The sequence below is a fragment of the Rhinopithecus bieti genome, unplaced genomic scaffold (assembly GCF_001698545.2).
Source record: "Rhinopithecus bieti isolate Rb0 unplaced genomic scaffold, ASM169854v2 scaffold_34544, whole genome shotgun sequence".
Lineage (NCBI taxonomy): Eukaryota > Metazoa > Chordata > Mammalia > Primates > Cercopithecidae > Rhinopithecus > Rhinopithecus bieti.
In genome coordinates this window covers 239,105-262,523 of record NW_016814795.1, presented here as the reverse complement: position 1 = coordinate 262,523, position 23,419 = coordinate 239,105, and the positions used below count along the sequence as shown (strand labels likewise).

At 35.4% G+C, this 23,419-nt stretch overlaps 1 protein-coding gene across 1 annotated transcript in view; it reads left to right on the top strand.

Annotated features, from left to right (window-relative positions):
• Window positions 1-23,419, top strand: part of SEMA3E (semaphorin 3E) — a 297,545-nt gene that overhangs the window by 205,533 nt on the left and 68,593 nt on the right.

The window sequence follows — 23,419 nt, the reverse complement described above, 5'->3', positions numbered from 1 at the left end:
AATATATAAATATATATAAATTAGCATTAGAAGAATTCAGTGGAAACCAATACTTTAAAAGAAATTATACATTTTATCCATTTGAGTATGCCATTTTTTACATTGTTTCTTCTGCTTTCTTTACTGAAATCAAAAGATACTTTTCAGTGCAGCTAATAGAAAAGGCACTGTTATGTTCCCTGGGGCATTAAAAGGTGAGCCTGACACTTTCTCCAGAAGCTTGCAGTCTATTATTTTGTGATTTTAAAATGCCCAGGGTTATTTAAAAATGTTCCAGAGTAGAGGGATTGTTCCTTCTGGCCTTCCTCGCCTGTCAATCTTATTAGTGAAAGCTGGTTAAATGATTTTCTGATGGGAAGGAAAAGAGGATTCCCTGTGCTAATTTTTGTCTGAAAATGATTATACGAAAGCTATTGGAAAGGTAGACTTCTTGACAAACGTCACTTATGGATCACTCTTTTGCCTCCTCCCTGTGTGTGAGGCAGTCAGTAAGAAACCCCACTCTCTAGCACCATGTGCCTATGAGCAAAGAGAAGGCCCAGAGAGAAACAGCGTGATGCTTATGTTGCTGAGCAGCCTTGCTGGTGGCCGCTAGGGAATGAGGGAGCGGGAGAGGCATATGTTGAACCAGAACTCTGTAACTAATTAAAGAACTAGGAGGCTAAATTCACAGGGAGCAGTGAGTGCTGCTATGAGGGCTTTTTTTCCCCCTACTTGAACAAATATAAATACATGGAAGAAGTCAAAATAAGGAAAAGTGAAATGCTTCAAAGCCAACGTTTGCCCACCCCTTCCATGGCACTCCTAATTCTGATTTTGTTGATTTTCACTCAAAATATTTCATGGACATTCATACACACACAGCCCCACCCCACCCCCCCACACACACATAGACATATGGATATAATTCTATCTCGTTCATTCAAATGCCTGCCTAGTATTTCACGGTAAGAATAAACCATAATGTGTTTAATTAAGCAATTTATCTTTAAACTGCTAATCCTGAGGCTACAGCAAACCAGAAGAAGGAGAATGAGTGTGGTGCTTTGAGTGGTTTGGCACCTAAAGGGCAAATGAGCTTCTCATGGTTGCGACCCAGCAAGCATTCACGTCTCTTTAGTTTGATCAGACGTTAGAAACTGGCAGCAATATGCCCAATTCAGCTCACAGATGTGCTTTGTTTGTCACAGACAGTGTTTCTTGTTTGTTTTCTTGCAAAGAGCCTACATTTAAAAACCGGTTGGTTTCACATAGTAAATTGTGATTTTCAATGGACCCACATAAAAAGAACCAGTTGGTGCTAAGTAGTTGCAGCCCCACTTTCCAATGGGACATGTGCTTAACAATATTCCACAGTTTCCATCAAGCACACAATGCACACTTGCACCCAGGCTCTTTGCCAGTTTGCCATCTCCACCTGGCCCTAAGAGGCATTTGCATTTGCTGCTCAAGTACTGGAAGGGATATGCACCTCCTCAAAACGCTTAAGTGCTTAGAATCTAGTAGTAAATAACTATGGAATGAGTGAATGTGTGAATAAATGAATGGGTTTGTTACATTTATGCCTTGATGTAAAGATCCAAGATTCTAAGTCTAAATTAAAAATTTTCAGGACTTAATTATCATATGCAAAAGATTTAGTTAGGTGAATTTTTGTTTTCTTAATCCTTTTTTGGTTAAGTTGGTTAAAGTGTCTATAAAAGGAATTTGCAAGTCCCCCTGTATTAGTCTATAAAGAACTGCTTGAAACTGGGTAATTCATAAAGGAAAGAGGATTAATTGACTCACAGTTCCATAGGGCTGAGGAAGCCTCAGGAAACTTACAATCATGGTTGAAGTGGAAGCAAACATGTCCTTCTTCACATGATGGCAGGAAATAGACATGCTGAGCAAAGGGGGAAAAGCCCCTTATGAAGTCATCAGATCTCATGAGAACTTACTCACTATCACAAGAACAGGATGGGGGAAACTGTCCCAGTGATTCAGCTATCTCTACCTGGTTCCTCCCACGACTCGTGGGGATTATGGGAGCTATAATTCAAGATGAGATTTGGGTGGGAACACAACCAAACATATTGCCTCCTCCCCGACAACTTTTTTCTTTTAATTATATAGATTCTGTCAACTCTTGGAAAGGTTTAGTGGTAACATGATAATATGTATTTGTTTTTACTTTTCTGGTCTTTAAAACATAAGTTAAGCATAACATAAACAGCAGAGACATTCATTAAGTACACCTGTTTTGTTAACTTTTAAAATGAATAAAGAAAAGTATACGACAAAAAATTGTAACCTATGATTCTTTTCAAAAATTGAACACATCAGTTTAAGCAGCATCTAAATCAATAAATAGGACATCAGTGCCCCAGAATCTGTTGTCCCCCTTCAATAACTAACCCCCAAATAAACACTGCTGTGATTCCTATCACCATAGATTAGTTTTGCCTCATTTAGAATTCTATGTAATGGAATCATACACCATGTATTTTTTGTGTGGTTAGCTTATTTTGCTCAACCGTTATACAGAGATTGATCTACGTTGTGCGTAGTTTTAGTTCATGTGTTTTCATTACTCTATTTTATTTCTTTACATTGATATAACACAATTTGCTTTCCCACTCTTTTTCTGATCATTCTAATTATTTATAGCAATTGTGCTGTAATTATGCTGCTATGAGCATTCTTATCCATTACTTTTGGTGAACTTAAGGGTATGTTTTCAGTTAGTATATTTTAGTAGTGGAATTGCTGTGCCATAGAGGATACATTAGTAAATACTACTAAACCGTTTTTGAGTCATTGTACCTATTTTGTGCCCACAAGTGGTATATAAGTTTTCCACTTACCCCACATTAAGCATTGTCTGTCTTTTTCCTAGCATTCTAATGGCTGCATAGTAGTATCACACTGTGATCTTAATTTCTACTTTTCTGATGCTCAAGAAAATTGTGTGCCTTTCATAGGCTTATTGAGGCTTTGGGTCACTTTTGAGCTGAAGTCTTCAGTTTGTCGTTTAAGAGCTGTTTGACATTTGCAAATGGGTTTGTTACGGGATTTTATGAGGGAGCAAGTATAACATATACAATTCAATACTCTGCATGCAGCAAATAATCAGTGAAAGATAATTCCTATATGGCCCCCTTTTGTGCTGTTTAAAACAGAAAATTTAAAACCAGGGTCAAAATAAAATTGGGAGGAAACAGTAGAAGACAGCAGTTGATTTATATGTATATATAAGGAGGGGGTGGGAAAAGAGAAACAGGGAAAGAGAACAAAACCAACATTTTCTGATTATGATATTGAACTTCTTGACAATCAAGGTAAGTCTGAAAGAAAAGATGTGCTGTATAGTCCTCATTAGCATGTAAGGGAGTGGAGATTAATGGTATAAGCTTTTGATTCAAGAATACCTGGGTTTTATTTTGTCTCTGTAATTTAACTAGATCTGTTATAAGGTTTTAATAATATTGTCTTCATAAAGTCAGTAGTGAAAATTAAATTTATATATGTATGAAATTAATACAAAAAAAGAATGTAAAATATTTTAAGCATAAAATATTTTTAAAATCCAAAATAAAAATTAGGCTAGTTATGGTGGCTCATGCCTGTAATCCAAGAACTTTGGGAGGCCAAAGCAAGAGGATTACTCCAGCCCAGGAGTTTGAGACCAGCCTGAGCAACATGACGTAACCCTGTCTCTACCAAAAATACAAAAGTTAGCTAGGCGTGGTAGTGTATGCCTGTAGTCCCAGCTACTCAGGAGCCTGAGGTAGGAGGATCACTTGAGCCCAGGAGGTGGAGGTTGCAGTGAGCCGAGATTATGCCATTGCACTCCCGCCTGAGTGACAGAGCCAGAACCTGTCTCAAAAATAAATGAATGAATAAATAAATAAATAAATAAATAAATAAAATTTTAAAAAATAAAATCTAATTGTATAAAAATTCAAACCTAAAACGTAATTTATATGTGTGTACTTGGCCAGTAGCAAATTAAGTACTTAATATAAAGTAGCTATTTTTATTGACTTTTCTGTCTTTGAACCTTGAGGCATAATTGTAACATAATTCTTGATATAAGGGGCAGTGTCCATAATAAGTCAATTACAAGAAAAATCTGAGGCTTTCTATGTATGAACTGTTGTGTCTCATACTAAGAGCTTAATGTTATCCTAGTTCATCACTTTTCGCATTTATGATACTGTGGCAACCAGATGATTTCTTTCCTTTATGTGGCTACTGAGTAATGGTGGATGTTTTGTAGCAGCTACATTAGTCTGCTTTAGGTTGGAAATGTTATCAGATTCAGTTTTCAAATTTTCTTTAAAGAATCTGGAGAAACTTCGAAACAATATACCTGAAGACCTTAAAATTCTGTAACTCTAAAGATATATTTCACATTTGTTGAAATAATGACTCTAAGAAGAAAATACGCTAGCCTGGTAGGACTTTCTTGGTTTTTGTTTTGTTTTTTGTTTTAGAATAGGGTGTCACTCTGTTGCCCAGGCTTGAATGTAGTGGCACGATCATAGCTCACTGTAGCCCTGGACTCCTAGCCTCAAGGGATCCTCCCACTTCAGCCTCCCAAAGCACTGGGCTTATAGACATGAGCCACCACACTCAGCCAGAAGTTTTCTTGTTTTTAAGAATATGTTTACTAAGATATTTGGATAATATTAGGTGATTAAGTAATACATTGACTCCTTAACAGTAACTTGAATTTTATTAGTGTAGTCAAGTTGAATTAGTTATAAATTCAGTCACACACTATATTGCTAATTCATGGACATGATACGGAACAGATGTGCCTAGAGTTAAATTTGGTGGGCTAATTAAAATATTGGCTTCATTAAAATGACTTACTTTTTCCGGGCTGGCAAGATGAATTCTGTCAGGTTTTACTTTCCAAATGGAAATTAAAGTATTTTAAATGTAAGTCAACTCTAATTTTACTCATTTATTGTGTTAACTTTCAAAATTCCACATTGTTATAGATATTTTGTCCAGAAACTTTATTTTGAGTGTGTGGATTAAACAGCTGGACAGAGAAAGATAAAAAAGAGAAGTGGATGAGTTCAGTAGAAAAAGAGGATTCATTGTGTTAACATTATTTTCCTATTAGAAATTGAAAAAAGCAATATATGAGCCTCAAACAGAAAGAAATCTTTTTATTATCCTACTGTTGGAAAAATATCATTTGGCATGGCACTTACCACTTTGGCCACTGTGCCTTTGTTTACTGGCCTATCTTCTCCAGCATTTTCCATACTAACTGCATCTTTAATGTCACTGGAGAGATATGCCCCCAATGTTTCTATCTATCTTCCTAAATGTCTTTTCTATTTTGCATTTGGAGTAAATAAATAAGCTTTCGTGTTCATCTTTCACTTTTCTCCAGTGATAGCCTTCCTTCTTCTAAGATGAAAAATGTTGCATAGACTTTGTTGTTGTTGCTGTTTTTTGAGACACAGTCTCACTCTGTCACCCAGGCTGGAGTGCAGTGGTGCGATCTCGGTTCACTGCAGCCTCCACCTCCTGAGTTCAAGCGATTTTCCTGCCTCAGCCTCCTGAGTAGCTGGGACTACAGGCACCCGCCACCATGCCTGGCTAATTTCTTTTGTATTTTTAGTAGAGACGGGGTTTCACCATATTGGCCAGGATGGTCTCGATCTCCTGACCTCATGATCCACCCACCTCGGCCTCCCAAAGTGCTGGGATTACAGGCGTGACCCACTGGTTCCAGCCAAAATGTTGCATAGAGTTGTATGTCTGCCCATATTCTCATATTTGAACCATTTGACAGACTTTGTAGTCTATATTGATTAATTGATCAATATATAGATTCAGTTTTATTTATAGAATAAAATTCTGGAGCAAAATTAACAAGCTGTTCTTTCATCCTAGTCCAATGTCCTTAGGACAGTTTGTTTTTCTCTCTAATCCTCGATTTTCTCATTTGCAAAATTAGTTAAGGGGGCATCAACTAAATCCAAAATAGCGTGTAGTGAAGTAATATTGTCTATCTCACAATCTTATTGTAAGAATCAAATTATTCCAGTAAGAATCTTAATAAATAGAGCTACCACGTATTAAGTACATACCCTGTGCCAAATGTTTCTGTTTATTTATGTTGATACTCATAACACTTTCACAAGGGAGGAATTGTTATTCTCATTTAACAAATGAAGAAAGTAAGAAGGTGAAGTCGCCTTCTGTGTTTGTTTTTTTCTTTTTTTTGTTTTTTTTTTTTTTTTGAGACGGGAGTCTGCGCTCTGTGCGCCCAGGCTGGGAGGTGCAGTGGCCGCGATCTCAGGCTCACTTGCAAGCTGCCGCCTCCCGGGGTTCACGCCCGATTCTCCTGCCTCAGCCTTCCCGAGTAGGCTGGCGACTACAGGCGCCGCCGCCAGGTCGCCGGCTGTAGTTTTTATGTGTATTTTTAGTAGAGAGACGGCGGTCGTTTTTCACGCATGTTAGCGCCAGGGATGCTTCTCGATCTCCTGACCTCGTGATCCGGGGGGCCCGTCTCGACCTCCAAGTGCTGGGATTACGCAGGCTTGAGCCAGCCGCGCCCGGCCGTGAAGTCGCTTCTTAATGCTATACAGTACTGAAAGAACTTGAGCTTCATGGTCAAAGGCCAAGTTATTTTCATTATAATGTGTTGCTTTCCCAAATTACATACTATATTGATGCATTTTGTAAAGCTATGAAGGGTCACATAGAGAGTTTAATGTTGGTAACAATTGTGTCTAAGCAACATCTGTTGTGTGAATCTACACCTTCCACTGCTTTTCCACTCTTTCTTTCAATTTGATCTTCATCCTCAGCTGTCAGTAGACATCTCATTTTCAGTCTTTCAACACCCCCAGATTTTGCTTTCTTTTGACACAGGGGAGACCTCACTGCAGTGATATTCACAAAACACCACCACAAACTACTTGGTTCTTTATGTATCTGTGTATTCGCCTTTATAATTCATTAACCTTGGTTCAGTTGAACCTTTTGTTTTCTCCACTGCTGTTTGAAACTGCTGAATATCATTAGAGACAATTGTAGGATGCCTTCACTGTTATTCAGATGAGCCTATATATTTTAGCCCTTAATTAACTCTTGGCATTGTCCAAGTTGCTCCTATGCTGGAGGGTGGATGGGAGTAGATTAATGTAGTGGAAAGAATACAGGCTTTAAGAGCAACAGATGAAATTTCAAATCCAAAGTCTGCTACTCACTAGCTGTGTAACCCTGAGTTAATACTTAACGACGTTGAGCTTCAGTTTCCTCATCTATAAACTTAAGACTCCATTTTAATGAGTAGCTTGTCAAAGTTGCATGGATTTTCTGACATCATAAATGGGAAAGCAGCTGCCTTAGGGACTGGAATGTAGTAAGTGTACAAAGATGCAACTTTTGTTCATGTTAAGTCTCCAATGCTGCCTTCATAGTTTTTTAACTCAAAGCATTTGAAATATCTCCTACTTAAAAAAGCAAATGGAGGCCATAAATTAAAAGTCCATAACTTCCCCCTCTCTTTCACTTCTAAATTTAAATATTTGGTGATACCTTTCCCCCTTTCTCAGATGAAGCCCTCACTCTTCTTTCTTAGATTATTTATTCCACCTATACTCTTTTTATTTATTTATTTTTTGAGATGAAGTCTCACTCTTGTTGGCCAGGCTGGAATGCAATGGTGTGATCTCGGCTTACTGCAACCTCTGCCTCCTGGGTTCAAGCGATTCTTCTGCCTCAGCCTCCCAAGTTGCTGGGATTACAGGTGCCCGCCACCACGCCTGGCTACTTTTTGTATTTTTAGTAGAGATGGGGTTTCACCATGTTGTCCAGGCTTGTCTTGAACTCCTGACCTCAGGTCAAATGCCCACCTCAGCCTCCCAGAGTGCTGGGATTACAGGCGTAAGCCACTGTGCCCGGCCCCACCTATACTCCTGATCACATCTCTTCATTTCTTCATTACTTTAATCCACCAAATATCCTTTTCTTTTCTTTCCACTTCTACCTTCCAGCGTATAAAAATGTTTTAGAATTCTCTATTCTCAAAATAAAAATTGTAAAACAAGCAAAAATTTTGCCCCAACCTTACTCAACCTACAAGCTGATTTATTGACTCCAGCATTTTCTAAAATGTCTTGAACAAATAGTCTGTATTTGCTATCTTTGCTTCCTCAACTTCCATTCACTCTTCAACTCAAGGTGCATCTATCACTTTGTTGAAATGGACTGGTTATTGTTACCCACAGCCTTCTAGTTACTAAATATCTTCCTTAACTCATTTTCCTCCACTGCTTCCTTGCTGCATCTGACAGTATTAGTAATTTTCAAATAGAAGCTTTCTCCTTTCCATTTTTAGGAGCATGTTTTCCCTATAGTTTTGAAATGCTGAGTGAGACTGGTCACAGTGGCTTGCACCTATAATCCCAGCACTTTGGGAGGCCAAAACGGGAGGATGACCTGAGGTCAGGAGTTTGAGACCAGCCTGGCCAACATGGTAAAATCCTGCCTCTACTAAAAACACAAAAATTAGCTGAGCTTGGTGACCTATGCCTGTAGTCCCAGCTGCTCTAGGGGCTGAGGCAGGAGAATTGCTTGAACCAGAGAGGCGGGGGTTGCAGTGAGCCAAGATTGAGCCACTGTACTCCAGCCTGGGTGACAGAATGAGACTCTGTCTCAAAAGAAAAAAAAAAAAATGCTGAATATTCTGCCTTCCCAGGCTTTTAAATGTTGATGATTACAGGAATTATGTTCTTGTTCTGTGTTTTCCAACATTGCGTGCTTTCCTTGGTATTCTTATTTCTTTACATAGGTAAATCTACCCACTGTTGACTGACTCCAAAATCATATTCCCATAATTGATCTTTATATAGAAATATATAATCACATTTTCTATGCTTACTGGACATTTATCCATAAAATAATTTCCTAGAGACAATGTAAGACAACCATGCTTTTAATAAATAAAACTCTGCACATTCAGGTTGACAAAGGAGGGAGGACTTCATAACAAGAGGAAGAGACAGATCCTACGCTTCCTTCATGACTCTCCTTTCCAAAGAAAGAGGAGAAATGTTGTGCCGTGTTTCAAAGACAGTATATTCCCTAATTTGTCCATATATTCACTATGCTGATTCCTTTACTTGGAAAATTCTTATCCTTATTCTCTGTTTGGAACATCCTAACTCATCCAGCAAGACTCAGATCATACATCATCTCCTCTATTAAGCTTTTCTCAACCTCTATCAGATGAAGCTAATTCTTTCAATGCTTAGTGATTAATTTGGATTTTAATTGTACTTAAGACAAAACTTAATTTTGAATTAGTATCTCTAGAGAGGAGACTGTTATTTCTATCTCTATATTTTCATGCTTCAACATAATCCTGGCAGTAGTTATTGAAATCACTCATTGAAAACATGTAATAAACATATATATGTTTATTATATATGTATACAGATACATATATATATATATATATCAGGTCATTATTTTACTTAACATTATTTAACATAACCTAGTTATTTATAAATTATTAATTGCTAGAATTTTAAATAGTTGTTGAATTAACATAAATCAATAAAAGATGCTTCTGAATAGAATTGAGTATTGTGTTGACTTTTAAGTTTAAGACTGGTGTGTTCAAACATTTGAATAATCTTTCAATATTTTTTGAATTTTAAAATCAATATTGAAAATTCAAGATCACATATATGCAAGTATATATATGTATGTATAAATATAAATGTATATATGATGATCTTTCCAGATTTCTGGACTAATTACTCTTTGTTTCCTCTTCCATAGTAATCACTTATAAATCATCATTTAAATTTTTATCTCTTATATAACGTGTTTAGTGAACTGCTTTTATTTTAACCCTGATTTGGAATCAATCATAGGCTATCAGGCTGTGCAAATAAACCTTTGCTTAACTCAAATTAACAAAGCCTTGGCTGAATATGTCAGGGGAGGCAGTATCTAGTCTGTTTTGCTGTAATTCTGCTGTGACCTATGACACTTCATATAACTGATGCTTTGTTATTGTGATGACACTTTTACTTTCTACCCTTTTTCCATCAGAAGTGGATACCTAATGGGCTCTTTCATGTTCCAAGGGTTTAGATTTTTGTTCAGGAACTCTAACCCAACCCTTGGGGTCCTACTTTTGGTTTTGACCCGTCTTCAATCCAATACCCTGTCACCATGTCAGAAAGGTCCTATACAAAGGTACTCCACTACCCTGTCTCTTCCTGAATTGATGTTTAGTATGGGCAGTAACTGGATGTCTCTTTGCTGTGTCAGCCTTACTCTATTCTTATCGTACTTGTTCTGGCTTTACCATCACAGAGCTGCTCAAGCTCTGGGGCTCTCTTCCGACAGTCTCTTCTCTCTGTATTCCCCTTCTGGTTTCCCCAGTCCCTAATATCTACACCCTCACAACTCGGTCTGCTTGCATCAACACAGGTTACTAGGAAGGAGAGTTGCTACAATGTACTAGAAATTCCAAGGACATTTTATTAGCTATGCTGCAGAATTAGACAGAGGAAAGTGCTAAAGTTCAAATAATTCTACTTGACAGAGCAGTGCTTCCCCATGGGGAGCGTAGAAGTTCTGGTAAACTCTCAGGAGGGTGGAGAGTTCCTTGCCAGGAACATCAGGAAGGTGACTAAGTGAAAACACATAATTCTACATGATGTAGAGGATGGTCTAAACATAAAGTTGTAGCGAAAAAGGCTGTAAAGACAAAGCAAAACACAACACAACACACAAACAAAAACCTGACCCCAGTGTGGAAGCTTTAGCAAACATAGAAAAGAGAAAATAACAAGCAAGTAAACTCTTCGCTGATAGTGTTTTTCTTTGGAGACTTTCCATAGGATTCCCATCCCTTAAGTGGCTAAATCACTCTTGAGGTAATAGAAATTTACATTGGCTAAATATGTGAGAGTATAAAAGTAAAGGAGCCAGGTGGACAATGAGTAGTTAAACAGAAAATTGCTTGCCTTGTTTCCAAACAAAACTTAGTCTGGTAAACATCTCTTCAGCCCAGTGATGTCTAAATAAAAATCAGCAAACCTTGGGGCTAAGGAAAGGATCGGCGTCCAAGATGTCATAGCACAGGATATTGAAAAGAAATTGAAAAGTATTTTTAAATTAAACAAATAGAAATAGAACATAATATGATTTGTTTGACTTCTAAGTAAAACTCAAATATAATGTGAATTTTTGGAGCAAGATATGAAGTTGCTGTAAAGGCTGGAGGGGAATTTAACACATCTTCAATAGTGGTTATCTCCAAATATTTGAATTATGAAAAAATCATTAATTACAGGTTTATCTATGTACATTCTACATTTTTTCTCCATAAGATGTAGATTTAATTTGTAAGTAATCATGTTGCTTCATTCATTTATAGTTATGCAAGTTTTTGCCTTCCGCTTTGTAAAGAATTCAAAGAACAGAGACACATTGAAAGTATTGATTGAACATTACCCCAATCCTAGTCTTTTTCTTGGAAAAAAATAAAACAAAAAACACTACCACTAGTTTACATTATCTTGCAGACCTTTTCCTCTCTGAAAGGATGCAATCCAAACTGATGACAATGGTGATATTATTTGTATATATACACATATGTATATATGTGTGTGTATCCATACCTGTAGGCTTAAAAATCTGTTTCTTGCTGAATGTATAACATGGGGCACATTACTCTTTCTGATGGTGGTTCAGTGTCCTCCTCTGTAAAATGGGGCTTACCTCACGTATAGGGTTGCTGTGAGGAATAATTTAATGTAAGTAAAGCACCTAGAATACTACTTGGCAAGTGATAAATGTTGTATGACCATAGCTATCACTGTCACATCAATGGCAGACCCAGCTGCAGCAGCAGCATCATCATATCTTTCTTTTTTGTACTTGTTTTCTGAATTCTTCAGTGGCACCAACTATTGCATTGCATGTTGGTTCACAAATCTGAATCTTCATGCTAACATACATTTTGATATCCTATATCAAGTTTTCATTATTTTCTGCCATTGTTTTAAAAAACATCCAAATTGGCAAATCACATTCCCCATATGAAATGTTATCAGGTTTTCTTAAAAACTTGTCCTTTCATTCATTTCTACTATGCTTCCACTTTTTTCCTTTTCATCCATGCTTAACACCTAACTTTTGTAACCTAACTTTTCCCCAAGTTGAGTCAGTAGCAAAATCCTTTTGGCTGTATCCATAAACTGTTTTTCCAATCTATTTCTTTTTCTATTCCTCCTGCCAGAACTATCATTATCTTTGACTGCTATCACTAGCTTCCTTTCTGTTTTTACATGCTTTTTTAATCTCACTATGTCTCTGCTGTCAGATTGATCTTGCCATCCAATAAGTCTCTTCAAAACAACCATGTTTACCATTGCGCACTGAGTGAAGAGTTCAAATGGTGTATCACAGATAGCTGCTGTCCTTCAGTCTGGCTCTAATATAACTTCTCAGTCTCTTCTCTCCCTCTTGCTCATTAAACCTTCCTTATATGTGTTTGGTTACAATTAGTCTGGGCTACTCACTGCTGTCCTACAGACTCTTTTATCTGTCTTTTTTTTTTTTTTTTTTTTTTTTTTTTTTTTTTTTTTTTTGAGACAGATTCTTGCTCTGTCACTCAGGCTGGAGTGCAGTGGCACAATCTCAGTTCACTGCAACCTCTGCCTCCCTGGTTCAAGCAAATCTCCCTGCCTCAGCCTCCTGAGTAGCTGGGATTACAGACGTGCACCACTACGCCCAGCTAATTTTTAAGTCTTGAATGAGAAGCTTTGTTCTCCTGCTAGAATGTCTTCCCATTATAGAGAAAGGGTTTAAAATTTCTGGAATAAGATCAGCCTGCTAGTAGGTTGCAAATTTGCATAAATTTCTTAAAATCTCTGAATCTAAGAAACTTTAGATGAGGATAAAATTCTCTGTCCCGTGAGGATGTAGTAACAACACAATAAACAAGTAAGAAATATGCTTATCACAATACTCCACAGACAGAAAATGTCCCTAATATTAACTCTTAGCCAATTAGTATGTTCTTTTCTTCCTTAGGAAAAATATCCCAGAATATTACCACTCCCTTCCCAAACCAGACCACCCTACCACCTCCAGGACAAGAAATAGGCTCCTGCGTTCTCCTGTTCTCATAACACTATGTACCTCATTATAGAGATTTTTCACATTGAGGCACTCATTATAGTAATTATTCTTCCCTATGTTGAGCCCAGAAAACACAGTTTCTACCCTGTGATGTTCTTTGGAGGATTACCATGAAGGTAGATACTTCTATTAAATATTTGTGATAAAGCAATAAAGGAAAATATTTAGGAAAAAATCATTTTGTATCTTGTAAAGTGCAGAAATTGTTTGCAGGACCTACCGGAATTAACATATATTGTGCACAAAGTAGTGAAATGCACATTGAGTTGAAGAGCTGGTGTTAAATACTGTGTTTATTCTACATTCTTTTACCACTGATCATGTAGTTCTAGTGAAGCAGAACCACGTGCTGGTTACCTACCTCCGAGTTTTACATATTTCTATTCTATTCTGCTGTCGATAGAGAGGCATAAGCCACCATAATATCATGCAAGAAAAGAAAAAATGTTAAGAATATTATCATGTCTCTTTTGCTGCTGTAGTATAAGCTAATTTTTGTGTTTTGATAAAAGGAGGAATCAGAAACAAGAAGAAAAGTGCAAAATATGCTCTCACACTTGAGACTGTCATAGAGCAGGGTTTCCCATTTCAGGTATGTAACAGATTAGAACAGGTTAGACTGTGGCCTTGAAATCACAAAATCAGAAATAATTATTAAATTGTTATCAGCTTTGAAAATAATTTTGGAATAAAATTCTTCTTTAACTGTATAAGAATAGTACACTATGACGTGGGTACATTTTCTCCTCTCCCTGAGAAACAACCACAAAGCCCTTAACCTAGACTCCTCTGATGATCATGAAAGACTTTGCCCATTAACCTTAACTTTCCAAAATTTCCTTTGTTGAGACTTTTAACTCCAAGAGAGCTGTATGGTTCCAGCCTGGGCTGAATGACAAATCGGCTGTTAGAGAAAGTGTGCTTTCCCTCGCAGCTGTCCAGTTCTTACTGTGCAGATGGTGGATTTATGTTTTCTTTTACTAGCAATTCCTTTCTTTCTTCTCCACACAGGACTGTGATCCTTTGTGATCATGTATGACTCAGTCAGCAATAGGAACACTCATAGGATTGAAGAGTTTTCAGATGCATCCAAGTAAAAGGGAACAAGGGATTTAGAACTGAGGAATTGTTCCGAAGCCTATCTGCATACTAAAACGAAACTATGACTTCCTTCCCATGAAAAGTAGATATTCATGGTTTTATAAAAAGCATCTTTGTTCTAAAAAAAGAATTCTAATTCCTGTTCCATTCTGTGTGGTCAGAATAACAACAGAGCAGTCAAACCCAGAGAAGGTGGACAGGAAAGACACAGAAGAGAAAATCCATATCTTAAAGTTAACTTGGAGTCAAGATGGTTCTTTCCTTGCCATGTCTAAATGTCTAAATAATTACCTCCATCCTTCAGTTAAATTTTTTAAGGTATATACATAAATGTTAACTCATTTTATTTCTAGCATTCTCCTATTTATCTTACATATTAAAATATATAAATGACTACGTTTATTATATATAATTATTTAGTCATATTAAATTATAATATGTATCGCATATATTTTTTTCTAAGAGAAGGTTATGGTGTAACCCAAATGCAAATTGGATTTGCTATGCCTTATCACACATTGCGTAGGTAATATCATAAGCTAATTGTCTATTTACACTGAATAAATGCTTATCACTACTACTGTTTCTATAAAATTTGTTCTAAAATATCTATAATAGTAAAGGCCTGTCCACAACTGTTAAAAAATAGCTAATCATAATCACATTTATTAAAGTTCTTGGTATTTTTTTAAGTGATTGAAATTATGATATCTAGACCGTGAAGTCAATTACTATGAAACTTTATTTTATTCTGCTTTTTAAATATGGGCCTGCTTTGAATAGTGTGTACTTTGTTTATATAAAGAGATTCCAGGTAAACTACTTAAGTAATTTATTATAGAAGGCTCCATCATTTTCTACATGAATTATAAATTTAAAGTCAGGTTAATTTGGTGACTCAGGTAGGGATTGACTAGCCATATGTGATGAATTTTCTATCACATTAAATTTGACTTAAAACAATAAAACACAGGTGATTTTAAAGTGAATGAATCAAAATCAATACCAAAGCTATTATTACATTCATAAGAAGACTGCCTGTGCTGTTTTTTCAAAGAATTAAAATACTGAATTTATTTTCTTAATCTCGGAACTTGATATTTAATTATAATATGACATTTTCTGATGTGGCCTCACAGAATATTTCCAGCACATATTGCCAACGTTGAATTTTTTATATTCCTAGGCTTGTTTAGGCTTATTTCAATCTGTTGCAGTTATTATCCTTATTATGAACAGGTTGTCCTATCTTTTCCCAGTAGGTATCTCTTCAAGTTGATATCTAAGTCTTTGTGATGTAATCCTAATAGTTTTAATAGTTTCCTTGCTTTCTAAGAATGAAAAGATTCTAAGCCCACCTTACATATTCATGGACCAAGGTCTGAAGTCAGCCACTTCTCCAAGAAGCACTGGTTCATTTTAATGGAAAATGTTATTTGGGACTATAGTCAGAAGACTAAGAGTGCTATTGTGCCTTAGTTTGTTTTAATTTACATTTCACATATTATGGCTTAGATTGAGTAATTTTTTTTTTTATTTTTTTTTTTTTTTTTTTACCGTTTTAAGAGTCATTTGAGTTTTCCTTCTCTCTTGGACTGTTTCTTTTTGTCATTTTAAAAATGAACTTTCGTTGACTTTTATGTTTAAAATAAGAAAAAAAGCCTCTGTTTCTTTGAGTGAAAAAAATGTTTATATTATTCATGTAGGATTTTTTTCTTTAAAATTTTAAGTCACACAATTTATCAATTTTTTAATGTCTTCTGGATTTTGTGTCTTATTTTATTATAAAATGGCATTTCCCACAAAGGTTTTATACAAACTTTTAATGTTTCTTAGTTACTTTAATAGTCCTATATCTTATGTTTACATTGTTGATCAATATGAAATTTGACTACAAGGCTGTAGGACATGAAGTGATAATCAAACTTTTTTTTTTTTTTTTTTCTGGATGACAATCCAGTTATCCAAACATTTATGGAAGAATCTATCATTTATCCATAGTGCTTTGAAATACTACTGATATGATTTGACTGTCTCCGATCCAAATCTCATCTTGAATTCCCACCGGGACCCAGTGGGGGGTAATTGAATCATGGGGGCAGGTCTGTCCCATGCTGTTCTCATGACAGTAAGTCTCACGAGATCTGATGGTTATTATAACGGGGAGTTTTCCTGCACAAGCTCTCTTTGCTTGCTGTCATCCATGTAAGATGTAACTTGCTCCTCCTTGCCTTCCACTATGATTGTGAGGCTTCCTCAGCCATGTTAAAATTAAGCCTCTTTATTTTGTAAATTGGCCTAGTCTTAGGTATGTCTTTATCAGCAGCATAAAAATGGACTAATACAACCACCCATATAGATGTACATTCTTTTACCATATTGGCTTCTTACAATATTGAACAAGGTTTTAAAATTAACTGTAGAACAACAACAAAAAGAAAATAATGCTAAGTAAAGTCAGCATTACTCACCGTTGGGTTTGATATAAAATATCTGCTTGCAAACCCTTGGATTTGCAAGACATCAGTTTTCTTTGTATACTTGCTTGTATCATGTATTCAAATTTTCCAGTTCCTGAAGTTTGTTGACTTTTATTTGCATGTCTTCCTCTGATTCTCATAATAGTCACAGAAGATAGCAGTAGCAGAAACATAAATACATATATATGTATATGTGTGTGTATATATATGTATATATATATTTTACAAGTAATGAAATTGAGTTTGAAAGGTTATAAAATCAAACCAGACACTCCATCTTTCTTATCTTTCACTTGAGTTAACTCTCTTTATAAAACATCTTGATTCTTATTCTCATTCTTACTTTTATTTCTATTCTTCTCCTCTTCCTATTCTTCCTCTCCAACATTTTCTTCTTACTAGTTTATTAGATCAGACAACATTTTTATTTTCTTATTGTGCCTGATCTTTTAGACTTATTTGTATTGTATATATTTAACATACATGTTATATATGTATATGTGTGTGTACACACACTCACATATGTTAGAGAACTACCATAGAACATAATGCCTAACTTTTGAATAGTGACATGTATGATAAGAAAAAATACTTCAGCTGAAAGTTTCAGATTACCAAATTTAGTATTGATATTATGATCCCCACGTAAACAATTAAATCGTATGATATAAACACATCATGAAATAATTTAACATCAATGTAATCTATACAAAGAAAGGCTCCAACATGAGCTCAACTTATTGCTACTTTAAAGTTGAATATTGACTTTATAATAGACACAGAAAATGACATATTACATATATAGAGGGAATGGAAAACATTTATTTAATAATTTTGAAAAATATTAGGATACAAATTAAAATGTACATGAAGATAAAGTTATTTAATTATATTAACCATGGGATTTTACATCATGAAAGACTAATGATATAAATAATATTGCTAACCAACTATAGATGAAGATATTGCATTAACTTAGAGTATCTGATATTTTTGTTAGAATATTCAGGTGAGGTTTAGTGTATAAATATTGAAGAATAAAAAAAATTCAATAGTTTCTTTCTTTCTTTCTTCTTTCTTTCTTTCTTTCTTTCTTTCTTTCTTTCTTTCCTTCTTTCTTTCTTTCCTTCTTTCTTTCTTTTTTTTCTTTCCTTCTTTCTTTCTTTCTGAGATGAAGGCTCGCTCTGTCTCCCAGGCTGGAGTGCAGTGGCGTGATCTCGTCTCACTGCAGCCTCTGCTTCCCGGGTTCCGGTGATTCTCCTGCCTCAGCCTCCTGGGTAGCTGGGATTACAGGCTTGTGCCACCACACCTAGTTAGTTTTTGTATTTTTTTAAGTAGAGACAGGATTTCACCATGTTGGCCAGGCTGGTCTCGAACTCCTGACCTCAGGTGATCTGCCCACCTCGGCCTCCCAAAGTGTCAGGATTACAGGTGTGAGCCACTGTGCCAGGCCAAAAATTCAATAATTTCTTCATTAAGTAAGGAACAGTTTATGGCCAGTTAACTCAAACATCTTTTGGATAATATGTGCCTACAGGTCATTTAGGATATTATTGTGCAAAATTATCATTACCTGTATTAACTGAGTCACACAGATGAACAAAAGTGGCATCCTCAATGAGAAAGAGAATAGAGCTTTTTCAAGGTCTAACATTTAGTTTGTTAAATGTACACAATATGGACTAAAAGGACACTTATATTTAGATAAAGATTTTTTGTAAGAGAATGCTGTTAGAATTACGTCCATAAGAAATACAGTTGAGGATAAATAAATCTATCCTCAAATTAGCCAATTCTGCCAAAGTGTGGCACAAAATGGTAATTGACATCAGGAAGAACAAAAGTAAATTTGGTTTATTGTACACATTTATCTTAAAAGTATGTAGAACACAGAGTTTAATTTTTTAGAGCAAGAAGCATAGGGTTGTTACTATTGAAAATAAAATTAGGTAAGACGCTAGTTAGTTTTGCTGTGTTAACGTATTGATAAGTTGAAAAGATATTGGATGAATTCTAATTGACTCTAATAAAGTTTGCTGTGAGATTGCATACTGCTTATTAATGCATTTAGATCTCCTATTTTATGTTGCATTTGAAAATGGCAGTCCCCAGAGCAAAAGAACTTAATCCAAAATACTATCAATATTATTTTATAACATCCTCTTTGTAAGAGAAATATTTTTTTGATCATATTAATTAAGTTGTTTTCCAGGGAGTCAATTTGCAGGTTTTTGTTAGGTAAGAGCAATATATGAAACCATCTGGAATTGCTGATTCCAGATTATTTAGGTGTTCATTTGTCTGAAAGTTTCTCAAAAGTATTGCTAGAATTTAAAATTTATACATAAGTAGTAGGTTGGTGCAAAGGTAGCTTGCAGTTTTTGCCATGAAAACCATAATGGTAAAACTGCAATTATTTTGAACCAACCTAATATATGAAAAATATAGTTTCTAATGAATTTCTTCATTAATAATCATTTTAAAGAAAATATTAAGTATAGAAATAGAAAATCTATGAAATGTTCTTAAACTAAATTATATTATTTCCCAAAATAATGAGATTTGATTGAGATCATCATATATTTTATCAGTGAAACATATTTAACTGTTCTTATGTCTAACTTTGACAAGCTATAGATCTATAAAAACTTTTGAGCTACCCCCTCAAATAAAATCCTTATTTGCTCAGTGTTGTATCGTCTTTGTCTTGTATCCTCATTTACAATTAACTATTCACATTGAACACTTCTAACAATTTTGTGAATCTATACTTCAAAATTTTAGAGTTTGAAAAATCAGAAAGCTTTTCTGTAGAATGCAGAATGTACTAATATTTCAACAAGTATTTAGAGATATATTTTATGGAGTAGACATTTTTGTGAGTGTTCAGAATGTGAAATCTTCTCCGATTATTAATTTAAAAGATGCTTCTAAACTAATTGGGAAGCATTGTTAAGATTGTTGTACTTTGACTTGATTGTAGAAATATTAGTTAGGAGCTTGTCATAAAGATAAGAAGAATTTCAGTTAGTAATTCTAGGATATGACCAAGAGTCAATGTTGTAAACAGTCAGTCCAGGAGTGACTTTTATTGGTGATTCACTGGCAACACGCTGTGAAATATAAACCTCAATAAGACACCCAGTTCCCTTTGTAACTATTAGTTTGAAGCAACCTCCAAAATATATATTACATTTACATTGTAATGTTCTTTCTTTTCCAAAACTGATAATCATTTTTAAAAATTGCTTACTTTGAACAAGACATTTTTAACACAGATCACATCATATAATCTTTGCAACAAGTGTGTGAGTTTGGTACTAGTGTAATGCCCCATTACAGAGTTGTCTTTCAAGTGAAAAAAAATTAATGTCGTTAAAATTATTTGTTTAAAATTCAATATATGTACAATGCAAAATTGCAAAAGTCCAAACACTCAGAAAGATATAAAAGGTATAGCAAAAGTTTTCAGAAGCTACTGTCCTGGACCCCCGCACCAAACCCTGCTGAAATATATTATTGTTTTCTTGGGTGATTTGATAAATTAAAATAAGATTTATGCATTCAATGTATGGCTGTACTATAAATTATTTTTTCTATATTGATCAACATTTATGTTGGATATCTTTTTTTCTATTACACACATGTGAAGATAAAGACTTGTGCATTTTTCTTGTTTTAGAATAGATTCTAATCAGGAGAATTTCTTGATAAAATGATCAGGCTGTCTTTGAAATGAATAGGCACCCCTAAATTAATCTTCAAAATCATGGCACTAATTAGTGCTCTGAAAAAGCATATATGATTGCATAACTTTCTATACCTGTGTCAATTTTGTGTATCTACCTATATATCTCTATATATGTATTTTCATTTCAATGACTCTTACCAGTAAAATGACAATGCATTGTTTCATATAGGTGATAATGCTCTTAAGACCTTTGACAGTTATTGCTAAATTGTTTTCCACAGGTTATACCATTTCACACTTTTATTAGCAAAGTGTGAGAACATCTCTTTCAACATTCTTTCACTCCCAGACGTTATTATAACTTTTTATTTGTCTTATTTTGATAGTCAGTAAATGCTTCATTTGACTTACTAGTAATTGTGTTAGTAGTAATGACTAACTCTAAGTGATATTTCTTCTATTTAAATCATGCTCTCTTGCCACACACACACACAAAAACCCTCAAATGCAGTTGTGTAAAACTATTTTTTAATAGTAATGGATTCTATGGGCCAGGGATTTATTCAGGGCCTGGTGGAGGTGGCTTGTCTCTCATCCACAATTTTTAGGGCTTCAGCTGAGAATATTCAAATGGCTGCAGACTGGAGTTGTCTGGAGACATCTTCACCTATATGTCTGGAAATTGTGCTGTGATGATTCAAAGGCTGCGCTGCACAGGAACTTTGAATTAGAAAACCGACACATGGCCCCTCCAAGTGCTTTGAGCTTCTTACATGGTAGCTGGATTCCAAGAGGGAGCATTCCAAAAAAAAAAGAAAAATGTCACCAATTAATGGGGGAGTGAACAGGAGGCACCTGCACAGAAGAGCACATTGGATAAAAGACCTTGTTATTATAGCCAATACTGGACAATACAATCAGGCACATTAATTTATTATACGTTATTGAGCTAGAACATTTTCCTGCAAATTTGCCACCTATATGCTCTTTGGTATAGATAGTTATTAACACCAATTGCCAAAAATGTCATTTGGAAATTACCGAATAATACCACTTGCTTGGGCTGGGTACAGTGACTCATGCTTATAACCCCAGCATTTGGGGAGGCTGAGGTGGGTGGATCCCTTGAGGTCAGGAGTTCGAGACCAGCCTGGCCAACATGGCAAAATCCAGTCTCTACTAAAAGTACAAAAAGTAGCTGGGCATGGTGGCGTGTGCCTGTAATCCTAGTGACTCGAGAGGCTGAGGCAGGAGAATGGCTTGAACCCGGGAGGGGGAGGTTGTAGTAAGCTGAGATTGTGCCCCCTTTCTAGAACAAATATGATAAGCCTTAATCATATTGCATTAACTTTTAACTTACCTGTTAGCGTTTCCAGCTCAAATTAAGATATATTTTAAATTTATGTTTATTTTTTCTAATAAAATTTAACTTTCCAAGGAAATTTAAACCCACATTAATTAATTTTTACATTTCAGATGCAGAGAGACATTCCTTCTCAAAACTTTATTTTATTTCTGCCATTGAAATTATTTATTTACCAAATATAAATCAACCATTAAAATGTTATTAGCTATTAAAATATAGTTAATATATTGAAGGAAAAAAATTCTACTACATTATATATTAATAGCAGAAACCTGTTCATTTTGGGCTTTTCTATTTCTTTTCTTTTCTTTTCTTTTTCTTTCTTTTCTTTTCTTTTCCTTTCTTTCTTTCTTTTCTTTTTTCTTTTTTTTTAAGCAACACAGTGAAAATTTATTTCAGAGTTCCAATAGACAACCATTAATAATCAATGTTTTCATGCAATGACTATGTGGCCACTTCCTATTCAATTTTGTTCCACTCAGTTATTTTATGCAATGAACTTTGACCACTTGTCTTTGAAATTTATTCCTTGGCCATAGTAACTTTTGGTTTTATATAACATTTTAATTTTCAAAGATTTGACATCAATTTTTTCACTCTTTTTTTTATTTTTATTTTATTTTAAGTTCTGGGATACATGCGCAGAACGTGCAGGTTTGTTACCTAGGTATACATGTGCCATGGTGGTTTGCTTCACCTAATAACCCATCACCTAGGTTTTAAGCTCCACATCCATTAGGCATTTGTCCTAATGCTCTCCCTCCCCTTTACCCCAATCCCTCGACAGGCCCCAGTGTGTCATGTTCACCTCCCTGTGTCCTTGTGTTCTCATTGTTCAACTCCCACTTATGAGTGAGAACGTGTGGTGTTTGGTTTTCTGTTCCTGTGTTAGTTTGCTAAGGGTGATGGTTTCCAGCTTCATCCGTGTCCCTGCAAAGGACATAAACTCATTCTTTTTATGACTGCATAGTATTCCATGGTATTCATTTGGGCTTTTCTTTTTTTTTTTTTTTTTTTTAACGTCACTCAGGCTGGAGTGCAGTGGCGGGATTTCAGCTCACTGTAACCTCCGTCTCCTGGGTTCAAGTCATTCTCGTGCCTCAACCTCCTGAGTAGCTGGCATTACAGGCATGCACCACTATGCCCAGCTAATTTTTGTATTTTAGGTAGAGACAGGTTTTCACCACATTGGCCAGTCTGGTCCTGAACTCCTGGCCTCAAGTGATCCACCCGCCTCGGCTTCCCAAAGTGGTGGGATTACAGGTATGAGCCACCGTACCCGGCCCATTTTGGCTTTTCTATGTTAAATTGACAATTGAAGAGTCTATTTTCTCAATTTTCATGGGGTTTAAAAAAGACTAGCATGCATCGTACTTCCTATATTCAATATTGATTGAATACCTGAAACATAGTAAGCTTGAAACATAGTAAGCTTCTTAAATGTTTATTAAGTTATCCATGAGTACATAATCACAATGCAATGTAAGTAATGCTACAAGAGATATACAGCATCATCCATGGGAGAAATTTTGATTGGAGATTTCTTAGAGAATATCAGTGAAGTCATGTTTTTCTTTTTTTTTTTTTTTTTTTTTT